Source organism: Pithys albifrons, chromosome 1 (assembly GCF_047495875.1).
Source record: "Pithys albifrons albifrons isolate INPA30051 chromosome 1, PitAlb_v1, whole genome shotgun sequence".
Lineage (NCBI taxonomy): Eukaryota > Metazoa > Chordata > Aves > Passeriformes > Thamnophilidae > Pithys > Pithys albifrons.
The window spans coordinates 24,846,847-24,861,651 of record NC_092458.1 but is presented as its reverse complement, the minus strand read 5'-3'; the positions used below and the strand labels follow the sequence as shown (position 1 = coordinate 24,861,651).

At 42.7% G+C, this 14,805-nt stretch overlaps 1 pseudogene; it reads right to left on the bottom strand.

The window, feature by feature from the left end:
- Positions 1–7,234: 7,234 nt before the first annotated feature.
- LOC139678851 (elongation factor 1-beta pseudogene) lies at positions 7,235–7,892 on the bottom strand (annotated as a pseudogene).
- Positions 7,893–14,805: the final 6,913 nt, after the last annotated feature.

Below are 14,805 nucleotides of genomic sequence, written 5' to 3'. Positions count from 1 at the left end.
AGGTCAGTGGAGAAGGAGGGGAGTAGGTGCTCCAGGTGCAGGAGCTGAGGTCCCCCTGCAGCCCGTGGTGAAGACTGTGGTGAGGCAGCTGTGTCCCTGCAGTCCATGGACATCCACAGGGATTCAGAGATCCACCTGCAGCCTGTGGAAGAGACCCACACCAAAGTAGGGGGATACCCAAAGAGCGCTGTGAACTTGTGGAAAGCCTGCACTGGAGCAGGGTCCTGGTAGGGAGCTGCCAACCCATAGAGAGAGGAGCCCACAGGAGAGCAGGTTTACTGGTAGAACTTGTGGCTCTGTGAGGGACCCACACTGGAACAGTCCATGCCTGAAGGACTGCACCCCATGGAAGAGTGATCCACATTGGAACAGCTCATGGAGAACTGTTGTCCATGGGAAGGATTAATGTTTGACAAGTCTGTGGAGGACTGTTTCCCTTGGGAAGGACCCCACACTGGAGCAGGGGAAGGACTCTTCTCCCTTTAGAAGCAGTGGGAACAATGTGTGATGAGCTGACTATAATCCTCATTCCCTGTCTCCCTGCAATGCTGGGGGGGAGGGGGGTGGGGGGGGGGGGGGGAGAAGTAGAGCCTGGAACAGAGGGCGGGATGAGGGGAAGGTATTTATAAGATTTATTTTACCTCTCATTATCCTGCTCTGCTTTTAGTAATAAATCCAGTTAATATCCCCAAGTTGAGTCTGGTTTGCCTGTGATGGTATTCAGTGAGTGATGTCTTCCCATCCTTACATCTCAGGAACCTTTCATATATTTTCTCTCCCTTGCTCACTTGTGGAAGAGAATGATAGAGAAGCTTCAATGAGTGCCTGGCATCTAGCCAGGGTCAACCCACTACCATGTCCCAAACTAAAATTTTTAAGACTCAACAGGCAATTAATGACTTCATACAGGCAATTCCTGTTGGCCCAAAATATATGTAATAATGAACTACTACAAAGGGCAAGTTTCTCTATGTCATCTATTCCTAAAACTCTTGGCAGAAGAAGAGGCTTTGCAGGTAGTTTACATTATTTCTGATATGCATATGCAGACATAGAAAGCTTTGGTTTTTTGTTCCTGAGACTCAGAAGTCTGTGTGCTGATTTAAAGGTAAACTGGCAGGAGAAATGGACCCACCACAAGAGAGGTTATAAGTCAGGGTTACAATTCATTGAAAGATATTACAATAAATACTCTAACACAAAGAGAAATTGCTTTCAACTCACAAAACTTAGCAGTATAACCCAGTGTCCTGGGGCACAAACCCAAAGGGGTTTGTTAGCCCTGGTGCTGAGACCCACATGATGCCCCCCAAGCCCAAAGCAAAAAGAAGTGAGAAACCTGTTGGTGCAGGTGATGGCTGTAGTCTGGTCAAGAGTGGTGATCTCCTCCTGTCAAGGTCCTGCTGCCCCTCTGGATCTGACAAGTGCTTCCTGAGGTCTTACCTACCACTTATGTACCCTCAGGGAGCACCCAGTCCCTCCCTCTGGGCGGGGACTCACACAATGGGTGATTAGTTCTGGGAGCCAGGGGATATTGTTGAGCTGTTGATGGCCCATTAGCAGCCACGCCCCCTCAGGCTGGGTGTGAAGATGTGAATGGCTCCCTGGGCAGCTGCTGCAAATGGTCCATTGTTCTTGGGAAATGAATAGAGGGGGTAGAATACACAGCTTTGATCACCCACACACAGCGATAACTGGTCTCACCTGCTGAACTAGGACAGTCTGACATGGGTATTCTGTTTTCCAAATATCCTGGGAATCGGCAAAAAGAGTCCTCCAAAGGACTTTTGACCTGATCACAATATTGAGGTGAGTTTTCATATCCATGAGGGTCTGCTGCTACATTACTAACTCCCTGCAGACCTTCAGGGTTGAAGCATCTTCCACCTTAACAAAGAACTTCCTAGTTTTTGCTTTTAAGACACATTTCTTCTTTTCCAGCCCACTGATTTAATCTTTACCCAGATCCTTGTTATTTCAGTGGCAGTAGAAGCAACCCTTGTTTTGGAGAGTTCTGGACATTTAGTCAGGGTGCCTGGTCCCTGGGTTTGCCTGCACCAGACCTCCAGAGGAGTGATCTGCTGACAACCAACCCACCCAGAGTCAGGTTTAACACAAATCAAGATTTAAGAATAAAAGGTTTACTTTAAAACACTGATAAGCAATCATGGAATTACACTATTAAAACATAAAACAAATTGCCTTAACAAGAGCATATTTAACAATATAGGTCCTCCTCCAGGGCATGAGGTGTCTACTTTTTTTTTATCCTAGGTTAAACAATAGTATCTCTGAAATAATCGAGTTTGTTTTTGTTTTGAGATTGTTTCTGATTCCTCTGTCATTTTTTCCTCAATCATGCCACCTGCCCTGTCTCTAGGAAGCAGTGGATGGAGAGGCACAGGAGAGCAATCAGATCATTCCTTCACCTTGCTACAGCCAAGGCATTCAAAGCTTGCTTTCTTTTCCCCTGCAAAACCTCCCTCCTTGTTGCCTGTGCCTGAGCATTAGACACCACTTGGTGCTCCATTCCAATAAGGAGATTTAAAAGTCTCTTTTTGACTTTCCTTTTCTTCTACAGGTGTTTTTTGGCTTCATGCTGCCTATCTGTTACAACATCCTGAGGAAATATTGATAAGTCTTATGCATGACATTGTGCTAAGTATTAACAGTCTATCTGCTTTCTACATTCATAACTGGCTTTCTTATGTGACTCTCCTGTAATTTTAAACATGTTACTTCAAAGACCACATGTGGCAGTGGCTGCTTTATCACATGCAGTCTTCTAACATACAGTCTCAGTTAACAAGAGCCCTCATGGGGAACACTAGGAAAGCAACTGAGAGTCTGAACACCCAGCCCACAATTGCAATGGAAAATGGGGTACGGAGTAATAAGGGAATGTCACCTCTTCACTGGAGCCAGAGGTGAATTTCTCAGTGAATTATACTTTTGCGTAATAAGAAAAACAGAGAATCAATGGAAAAGTGAAAAGCCTTTACAATAGCAGTCATCCTCAATTGCCTTCCCACCTGGCTCTTGACAGACCCAGGGTTATTTGAGTTTTGTATTTGTGACACAGAGGTATTTCAAAAGCAAACATCATTCTGACATATGAAGATGAAAATATAGTCCTTACTATAGACTCTAAATTACTTTATGCATGCATGCCAAAGATGAAACTGAAATATTTATATAATCACCTTTTTTACAAGATTTGCCAAAGCCTGCAATCTGCCCTTTTTTGAAGTGAAAGGACTGTCTCTTCTCTGCTCATAATGGCATCTTTGGCATGGGCTGGAGGTGATTATTTCTCTTCTTTGACAGATAGAGAGTTCAAGGTCCAGGTAGCAGTTCTTCAGGTCCAGCCTTTGTCACCAAGTGAATTGTTCAGTGGTAATACAACACAGGAAGGCTTGGAAACATCCTTTGCCCTTCTCTCTTCATCAAGAAACTACCTCTGACAAAACACACATTAGAAGACAATGAAGAAGTGTCTTTCTTCCTCAGCCAAATAAACTGCAGTGATGTAATTAGCTAAATTCAAAGCCAATTGATGTGGGTTAACTTAAACTTACTCAGTAAATAGACATGTAACTGTAGTTATTCTTTGCCAATGATCTTCTCTGGCATTTATACATGAGTAATGGCCCTCAAACCCTACACAGACACGAAAGAAAATCCTTCTAGAGCTCATGTAAGATGAGAAATACTCAGTTCAAATCAAACAAATGAGATATTAGTATGCAAGCAAAGGAATGGTATCTTGGAGGTGTACATGTTTGGATTTTCAAAAGGCTTTGAACAAGCTCCTCGCCAAAGGCTGTTAAGCATCTGAGTTGTCAGGATATATGTGAGAATACACTCTTCTGAATTAGTGACTAGTGAGAAGATATGATACAAAGGACATGGATATGGTCCAAGTTCACAGTGAAGTGAATTTCACAGCAGGATCCAGTGAGGATTTGAGAGACCTGTTTTAAATAGCATACCTGTGTATGACCTGGAAAGCAAAAAGGGATAACTGAAGTGACAAGTTCACAGAGGGTGCAGAGTGATTCAGAGCAGCCAGGCCCAACTGCGGGCAAAAGCTGGAGGCAGAGCTGCAAAGGGATTACACAACATGGAGATAACGGCAGGCAAATTTCAGTGTCAGTAACTGCAAAGTAATGCACAAGGGGGAAAAGCCACAACCTTAAACTATATTTGATGGAGTCTAAAGAAAGTATAATCAGTCAGAGAAGAAATGTTACTTCTCTGGAAGTAACTCCATGTTCAGCAGTGGTTAAAGAGACATTTAAGGAACTGCTAGCAAAAGAACAGAGAAAAAAACACAGACAATACTATTATGCCATTGCATAAATCCCCAGAGTATATATTCATTGAATATTGAGTATCACACTGGTCATGCCATCTCAAAAGGAATGTAATACAGTTGGAAACAGTGCTGGTGAGACAGCAGGATGGTATGACTTGTGAATAAAGCAATGACTAAAGAGACTAGGAGTTCACTTTAGAAATTGTATGATTGAAGGGACATAACTCAGAGCTCCACAATCAGCACTGTCAATAAAACAAAAAGGTAAAGTCTGTTCCCTACATGCAGTTCTTCTGTGAAGAGTGACCTGGTCTGGTAGCAGTTTTAAAACAAAGAATAAGAAGAACTTTTTCACCCAGCATGTAATGGAATCACTGCTACTAAACATGATGATCTGTCTACAGCTACTTACTGGGGAAAATCCCTTTAACCAGAGACAGCAAAGCATTAAAAGCATGCCAGGTAATACCACATATATCTTCTCTACCTGCTCTTGGCTTTGGTTGTTGACTGCTGGAAAGAGCAAACACCGGGCACTTTGTCTAACCTATTGCGGTAATTCTCACCCAAATGTATTTACAATGATGACAGTTTCCATACTAGTAGTCTGGGACCCAGTTCACAGCTCCTTGGAGTTAGAATTTTAGTTTTCTGATGTTCAGCTACATGAAATGCAGTGAATATCAGCCTATCAAAACATTATGAGTAAGTTAATTTCACTTGTGCCAGAGAAGGAGGCAAATGAACAAATGTTATTTTGTTCCCAGGGTTTCCTTTGGAGTCAATTGATTTTCTCCTGAAAGAAAGCCACAGTAACTTCATAGGGTTACTGCACCCCAGAGTTTGCTGAAAAAAAAGACAGAAAGGACAAAGCAATCCCAGGTGTTTTACTCTTCAGTCCATATTGCCCCCTTGCACTATCCCAGCTGCCTTTTTGCTGCAAGCCCTGTGCTGTTCCCCAGAGTCTGCAAGACGGGCACCAATTTCACACTCTAAAAGCATCACTCTGGTGGGCTTCAGCATGGCTTCTGCTTCCTGAAAAACTGTAAAAATGAGAGGAACACCCACACCCAAGCACAGCCGCAGGAGTGCCCCAAGTGGCCCAAGGAAAACCCAGGGCCACATGGTACATAATGAGAACAGAAGCTGCTTGCTCTAACGGAGGGGATCAGCACTGAGCTGGGTTGGCACACACTGGTTTTGCACCGCTGGCAAATTGATCCCAAGGTCTCTCAGTTGAAAGCTGGAGAATCCAAAGGGACAAAATGAAAGAGTGTACGATGAAAAGGGTGCTGAGAAACAGAGAGCGGGTCCACATAAGGTGAAGGACATCCTGTGGGTTGCTCTGCCTGCGGGAAGTTTAGTGAAAGACTGCAAAACTTCTGAAAAGCACCAGGGAGCTCTGGGGCCAGGGAAATCACTACCAGCAACTACTCCTGCCAGAATTTTCCCTACAAACACTTCCATGTTTCTGATTGCCAAATGAAGATTTTTGCTTTGCTGCTTCAGCTTATCTGGGAGTCCTTATCCCAGCCAATGCTCTTACATTATTTTTAGCATACACAGTAAAATTCCATTTTGTTTCTGAAATATCCAGTTCTCCCAGACTTCACTACTGTGCTTTTGCTGAGGCCACACTGTTTTACAGGTTTATAGCCTCCAGAGTTTAGCAGAGTCAGATTTATCAGATACTGTGATGGGTAAAACTGCAGAGTCCAAAGGAAATTATGAAAATCTCAGTCAAAATAAGATACTGCAGTTAACTTAGGAATTCTTTTATTTCCCAGCCTAAGAAACCCAGAAAAGCATCTGAGTATTTAGGCTTTAGAGGAGGTAGAAGCCAGATTTTCCACTAAGACTGACAGTACATCATCAAAGAAAGACAGCAGAATTAGATTAGATATTAGGATGGAAATTCTTCACCACAAGGGTGGTGAGGTGCTGGAACAGGTTGCCCAGAGAAGTTGTGGATATCCCATTCCTGGAAGTGTTCAGGGCCAAGCTGAATGGAGCTCTGAGCAACCTTGTCTAGCAGAAGGTGGCCCTGTCCATGAAAGGGTGGTTGGAATGATGTGGTCTTTAAGGTCCCTTCCAACCAAACCATTTTATGATTCTGTGATTATTATGACAATGGTAGTAACTGAGTTACTACAAATCACACCTTCTACTTATGTGACATCTCATATATTATCTGATACATAGGAAGTTTTCAGTAGAAATCATAGGATTATGTGGCTAATAAACCACTAGCCTTAAAATCCTGTAAAAATCAGAGAGCTTCATGCATGTTAAATTAATGAAGCACTGAAGTATCAAAAAAGTTACCAGGGAAATCATAGAATCAGTTGGGTTGGAAAACACCTCTGAGATCATCAAGTCCAACCGTTGGTCCAGCTCCAGTCCGTATGCTAGATCATGGCACTCAGTGCCACGTCCAGTCTGTTTAAAAACCTCCAGGGAAGGTAAATCCACCACCTCTCTGGGCAGGCCATTCCAATGCCTGATTACTCTCTCTGGAAAGAAGTTTTTTCTGACATCCAACTTATATTTCCCCTGGCAGAGCTTGAGCCTGTGCCCCCTTGTCCTATTGCTGAGTGCCTGGGAGAACAGACCAACCCCCACCTGGCTAGAACTTCCCTTCAGGTAGTTCTGGACAGTGATGAGGTCACCTCTGAGCCTCTTCTTCTCCAGACTAAACAACCTCAGCTCCCTCAGCCTCTCCCCATAGGACTTGTGCTCAGTCCCTTCACCAGCCTTGTTGCTCTTCTCTGGACCCACTCCAGCACCTCAATATCTTTCCTGAACTGAGGGGCCCAGAACTGAACAAAATATTCAAGGTGTGGCCTCATCAATGCAGAGTACGGGGGATTTTTTTTTAAATTAAAAATGCAACATTTATTCTATATATATCAAGACTTAAACCTTATTGAAAACAGCTACATCCATTGATTGTACATAATCTTGAAAACCTGTTATTCTCTCTTCCAGCATATCTGTTCCAACTTTATCATCTTCAACAACACACTGGATCTGAAGCTTTTTGATACCATAGCCAACAGGTACTAGTTTGGAGGATCCACAGACCAGACATCTGCTTGAATGCTTCAAACACACTCCTCTGTCTCATCATGGCAAGGTTTCACATCAAGCAAGATTGATGATTTGGCAACAACAGCTGTTTTTTTGGACTTCTTTGACTCATACTGTGCCAGACTTTCTTCCCTTAGTTTCTTTGCTTCTTCACTTTCCTCCTCCTCATCAGAACCAAAGAGGTCAATGTCATCATCATCTTTGCTATCTGTGCCTGCACCTGTTGTGTCCTCAACATCAGCAGGACCGTATTACCCCAAAGCCTTCTTTACTTCTGGCAAGCTTGCCTTCTGCTTTTCATAGAACTAATGTGATTGTACCAGCGGAGAGCATGGAAGAAGTCCACAGGTGGTGGGGCAGTGATCGCTTCAAAAACTGCTATGTCAGCCTGCGAAGTGATGCATCCCTCGATGTAGCTCTTGTCAGCCAGGAAGTCATTGAGGACACAGAGGCCCACAGTGGACTTCAGGTCCCCGAAGCCCATGGTGGCAGCGCGCGGCCCTCACAGAGCGCTGGCCCCGAGCACGACCGCCAGGGAAAAATATATTTACGTACAATTGTAAGGCATTAAAACCTTGGGTATTCAATGTATCATAAGGAAGAAAACCACACAAAAGACAATAAAGTGTTGACAGCGGACACTTCTGTCAATAGAATGGTGTAAGAAAAACAAACTCCACTGAAAACTGGCACTTTCCTGGCAAAAAAAAATTCCCTAAGGGTAGTCTAAGACAGCAGCTAGAATGTACCATCTGAGATCAGCTTAATGAAGTGAGAGTTAATCAGACCTATGACTTCTGTAGCTTTATACTTTTATGTAACTCTCACTGCTTGAATGTTCTTAAAATTCAAATTGTACTTTATAAGTCTGAGAATTTGTTCTGATTTTCTTTCTTTATGATCACAGTTTTAAAACTGGAAGCATTTTTTTGTAGCTAAACAAATGAAAGCAAAACTTTGCTTCAAAAATTTTACCAATAGACAGATAGATCCATGCTCCAGAAGTATATGTGATTTTTATACTATCATAGCTTAAAAGCTTGAAATGCATGAAATCCATTAAAATAAAAGGACCAAAAGTGCTGCCTTACCTTGCATTACTTTGCATTGAATCCCTTGCCCCAAGTTGTGGAGCCAGACTAGGTTTACAGTGTGTGTTTGAGGCAGCAGGACCCCCAAATCTACAACATCCATAAAAGAACATAGCAAAGCACAGGTCCCTGTGCTAAGGGCACAGCCACCAACAAGCACTTCTCTCAGCTCAGCCATGTGTCTGGACATGTGGCTTCTGCCTGCAGCGCTGAACAATCTCACCCCCAGCCCAGTGCTACTCTCTGCTCAGTCACAATGGTCATCAGCTCCTCTGGCTCCCCTGGAGGGAGACTCTCCTGCAGGATCCACTCCTGCAGCCCCTTGCAGAAGTGTTCTGGATACAGGGCACCTGATCCTGCTCCGGAATTTTGACAAATCCCCAAAGGCATCTGGTGACATGTTTAGATGCTTAAACAGCCTTAATAATCAGATCTATGAATAAGGACAGCTTGCTGTCTTTACAAGTAACATAAAGGAATGGTGTTAAGCATTACTGAGTGTTCCTTGTCCTAATATCTGAAATGCCCAATAAGAAAACCTGATGGGCACAGGTCCACCCACTCAATTCCAGCTACCTCTGGAAAGGGACAAGGAAAAGACCTGCTTTCTGATGTCAAACACAAATGATGTTGGAGGAGGAAAATTTTCAGGTGAGTCACTGAGGTTCTGTGAAAACTAAGGAAGGAAAAAACTGTAACAGCAAATCCCTGCAAAAATAGGTTTAATGATCTTGTTTCTCAGGCTATTCATAGGCTGTGTCATTAGAAACCCCAGCTTGAGCCCGTATTGTACCAGCCCTCTCCTGGAGGATCTCCTCTGCTTTCTGATTTTTGTGTAACGAGTATATATTTTGGTCAGGGATAGTGCTGACACAGTGGCACCTGCCAGCTGTCCAAATGCTGGCATGGGCAGCTGGGTAAGCCAAGAGCCCTCGAGCCATGCAGCTTCATCCGGTGGTCTGGCACGGGTGGAGATGCAGAGTAACCAACATTGGTTTAAAGGAGAAAAAGCTCCTCTGAATTGATTCCCTGTTGTTTTTAATCACAAACAGCATTTGCTTTTGGTTTTGCTTTTTCTGTCTTATGACATTTTAAGGCTCATCCTATTCTTACTGTCATCATGGCCCCATTGAAGCTCAGCATAGTTCATAGTAAAACTTAACTTTTCAATTCTTCACTGGCACTACATTGGTTAAAGTCTCAAACACCCAACTGAGAAGTCACACAAAGGCTGAAAGCCTTTGAAGTTGTTGGCAGAACACTGTGCTGGTAAGACATGGTGAGTTCACTTTGGCTGGGTGCCAGATGCCCACTCACTCCTCAGCAGAACAGGGAAGAAAATAAAATAGAGAAGAAGCTCATGGTTTGAGTAAGAAAACCAAAAGCTGTGCATGGAAACAAAACAAAAAGATAATTTTGTTCACTACTTCCCAACAGCTGGCACATGTCTGGGCACTTCCAAGGAAGGAGGACCTCAGTATATCTGGCAATTTCTTAGGAATAAAAGCATCATAACCATGATGACTTCTCATTGTCCCCCTTTATCTCAACTTTCATTGCTGAGCACAACATCACATGGTATGGAACATCCCTTTGGTTATCTGCCTCTCCCAGTCCCTTGCCTACTCCCAGCCTGGCTTTTTTGGGATGAGAGGGTTGGAAAGATAGCCTTGATGCTGTACAGTCACTGCTCAGCAGTAGCCAAAACACTGGTGTCTTCTCTGTACCTTTCTAGCCACAAATGCAAGCCCAGCACCACACAGGTTGGAGTGAAGAAAACTAACTTCATCCCAGCCAGATCCAATAAGAGTTGAAAGAATCTAATTGTCCATATTATGAAAGAAAAGGAAAACAAAACAAAACAAAAACCAACCAACCAACAAACCGTAAACCCTGCCTGTTCTATAAACAAGCCTGCTACAGACAACGATAGTTCTACAATTAATCCAACCTTCTAAGTGGCTACAGTTCCAGCACCAATTAGTTCCCTTGCAATAAAGAAAAACAAGCTCCATAGCTGGGATTTATACATCTTCTGTCATCGACACATGGAAGCTCAAAAAGATCTGACTATAGGATTATGGTTCTTGGCTCAAGTAGTACACTCAAAAAATAGGTGAATTATTTTCCTGTCATTTCTTTATGCAACAAGAATTAAATCTGATGATAGTTTCATTTTGGAAAGGATGTTCAGTTGGAGAAATTATATGGAAGGGCTTAAAACCTTCAGACTGCCTCTGTGTCCATTGTCTCTCTGGCAGCATGAGTACCTGCAGAGCTGCATGAGAGGCAAAGGCGATCAGATGCTGTGCATTGGCTGTAGTCAACTTGCCAGATGAGACCACAGGAGCATAACTTCTGCACTGCATGCTCAGATGTGATTTTGCACTGGGAAGCCACAGATAGGAAAAAATCCAGCACCTTTCCCCGGAAAGTAGTAAGAACTAAGGATTTTGGGCTTAGTAAAAAATTATCAAAGATTGGCTCTATTTTCTAAATAGCAAAGCCCAGCTGAACCTGGGTGGAGTACCAACAGTAAGTTAAAAACCTGAAGAGGGGATGGGTCTGGAAACCATGGTGAGCAAGACATGGTTTCACCTCACATAACACCATCATGCTGGAAACACAGCAGGTCCAGGTCCCACTGCAGCCACCAGAGAGGCACTTCTGAAAGCCATTCAGACATCACATTGGCCAATTTCCCTTTGGGTTTGCCTATGACTCTTCATCAATGATGGAAATGGTTTAGCAGGGCAGTAACACTGCCCATGGAGCCTGTCTCACTTTCATACCTAATTTGAAGGTGTGCAGAGCCAGAGCCAGTCCTCTGACCAGTTTTTTTTTCCTTGTGCTTAATTTCATCTTGATGACTAACAAGTGAAATCATGAGTCTTAAATTATAGCTACTCTCCTTTGAATTTGGCTAATACTGAGTTCTGCAATGGAGCAAAGAAATTACATGGGGATGGACAGAGGCAAAGCAGCAGCTCAAATTGAGGGCACTGCACTGAGGGCACACTGCATTGCTACAATATTCACACACTGGAAGCTAATAATTAGAACTAATCTTAATCATGTATCTTTTGTGGTCCTCTCAAAGCTGAAGAATGTTCATTCACTGTCTGGTAATAGCTGACAAAGTCTTGGGTGCTGAAACAAAGCATTCAGCCCTATTTAGGCATATTCTTGAAAGCCATTTATGTCTTATTTTTTGCCTTTTTTGCTTTTCTTGGGTTTGGGGTTTTTTTTAATTATTATTAACACTGCACCATTAAGAATCATGATCATCATTTGCAAACTATAGAAGTGGTAAATGTGTCTGGTTGCAAAATTTATTAGTGAGAAGTTATTGCCTGATGTGAGAGAGAGTGCTGTAATTCCTAATTTTTCACACAAAAGCTCACTTCCAACAGGGAATTGTTGAAAATGTTGATAAATCATTTCTATGGTATATTTAAAGGCTGCTGGTGAACACTGCAAGACATAAATCACAGAAGGTGGCGTTTTAAACCAGTAAATAAAAAGTAAATGAAAATAACATCACATAGATTTAGAGGGTGTTTGACAATGGTAAGAGCTTTAAATGGGAAGCAACAAGGTCTGGGAGTCTACATTATGACCCCGCATTTCTAAGGCAACACCCTGTCACCAAAACTTGAATTATGACCATCTTCAGCTGAGAAGGATGGCAGACTCTGGCCCACAGAGTGTATCAGTATCTACTCTGCTCAATTGTAAAAGAATGTGGAGGACAAAGCACAAAGCGGCTTGAAGGGATGGGATCAAACAGACCCATTCATAGATCTTAGAATCTGTCCTAAGCAAAGGGGAAATCATACACTTGTGTGGACAAAATAAAACAAAGCAAATAAAACCAAAACTCGGGATATGCTGGCTGGAAAGTGTCAGGCTCAAGGTACAAACAGAAATAATAAGTTGCAATTTGCCACTATGATTGGGTAGTGTCTATATTATTTTTGGATATGCAGGCTGAGAATTATCTAATCTGGGATTTCCCCTCCTACCAGTAAGATGAAGAAAGCAGTCCACATGCATGACCTTCAGAACAAGCTGGGCGTTTTTAGCACATGTTGCCAGCTAGGAAATAACAGCACAAGGACAAGGTGCCCAAAGGTGACTTCTCATGCTTTTCTGTTATTGGTGCTAAATGCTGGAGGGACTCCACTCTGAAACCCCTCTCTGACACAGCTCCTCCCAAGGCACGGGACAGCTGGGAGAGGAAGACAGGACAATGTCCTCCTACCATCGCGCAGTCTGCACACATGGCCATGGGAGGTGTGGTTACAGTCAGTGTGCAGTCAACCATGTGCAACTAAATCACCATTTCCTACAGATCATAGACTTCGGCTGGAATGTGTCCAAGCTATAGAGGTCATTTCCTAAGTATCTTTACCATATGGACTATTTAACATGTTCAGACACTAATTTGAAATATTCAGCTTTTCCATCTTAAAGTTTGTTCTCAGGTCTGGTGCTTTCTGTACTAAGAAAGATGTTTCTCACTAACAGGACCCTCAGTAAACCTCTTCTGGAAGAGGAATGATGTGGAACAGCTTAGCCTTTTGGTTCAATAGTCCCATAAGCATTAAACTAGGATTAGGTTTTCTGCCACAAATGTTCTTATCTGAGACATTTGTGTATCATGATACATATATTACATTCTAGAGCCTTCAGTGAAAACCAAGGTTTGTCCTGCTCTGCGGAAAAAGGTGGATTACAGGCAAATTTCATGTTGTTACAATTGTGAAAGGGTAATCTCCCCCACTTTTTCTACTGCCATGCATTCAATTAAACAGCTTCTGTGTTTCAGAATCAAATTCTTCATTTGCAGTGGTGAAGAACTGTATGAGTGTGGATTCCCCTCGATGGAAAAAACTAACAAACCCCATATTTTCAGTAAATAAATTAGATTTTTACTGCACAGTCCTTCAACAGCATCAAGGAAGGATATAAGGCAGTAGAGCTCTGTTGTCAGTTCTATTTTCTTCATTTAGTTTAATTGGTGTCACCAACACTTCCCTTATTTTTTTAAATAAACACAAGCTTTTTTATTACCACCAAGTTTCTAGCTGAGAGAAAGGATGGGGGGAAGTTAAATTGAGTTTGCTTCATTAGAACATTAGTTGCATAATTACTGAGATTATGCAGCTGTTACTATCTGCAGGTGTTAAGCGCTGGGCAAGACTATTGTGTCACTACTATGGAAACTTCAAAAAGCAAATTTTTAGTAACAACATTGTGGATTTTAAAGTATTTTAGGGAAGTTTCTGTTTCTGATTATTTTGGTCCACTTATGGTTTCACATGTTTGTAAAACTGAGTATCGCACACCAAAATACTTCTTGTACTGTGATGCCACAGTCACAGCAGGAGAGCAAGAGACATTAACTCCCTCAGTCTGACCTGAAGAATGCATGAGCTTTCTCTGCCTCTCCACATCCTTTGTAAAAGGGACTTCTAAACTATCACCTTGAGAGGCTGTGACCTGGTTTGACTTCTTAATATGCACAATGCAAGCTGTGGTCTGTCCAAGTCCATTGGGAGGCACAGAGGCCTATCTATTCGTGTCAACATTACAGGTTTGCTATTAGCCTCTGCACTGAAGAAAATGAGCCAAATACAATCAGATGGTTTTCTTGTATGTCCATTTTATTCTTAGCAGCTTCTGAACACATTGGCCAATTTCCTCTGGACTGAGGCACCAGTAGTCTCTGCTGTGCTTCACAGATATTTCATCAAGACTGGTGGTAAAGGAAAGGAGAGAACTCTATTAATGATCCCTCACAGGAATGGTCAGAAGAGTGCAGCTGGTTTTGTTCACCTGATAGCTCTGCTTTCATTTTCTCACTCTTCTTCACATCTACAGCTTTTTAAAAAAACATGCATATTCTTGTAGCGAGTTGCTATCTACACCCTGTAATTCACTCTTCCAACCCTCTCAAAAGGCCATTTCTCCCCCCACTATTTCATTTTACCTCTGCTTACAGCCACCTACCAAAAGATGTTATTTTGCCTGCCTGCAAAATCAACCTCTGCTTTGCCCTCTGCCTGTAATTCCAGGTTGGATCAAGATGACCACTGCCCTCTGAAACCCACTGGTGCTCCTGCCTTCTGCTTTGCTGAATACCCACTGGAGTCCCTGCCTCTCCCAGGATGGTCCTTCCTTAGACTGGCCACAAAGGAAACTATTTTCTCAATCAAAATGTAAATAAATGAAAAGGTTTTATGGCTATTTCCACGGAAATGTTCAGACAAAATATGAGCTTTTCTCTGGAAGTTTGGCTGT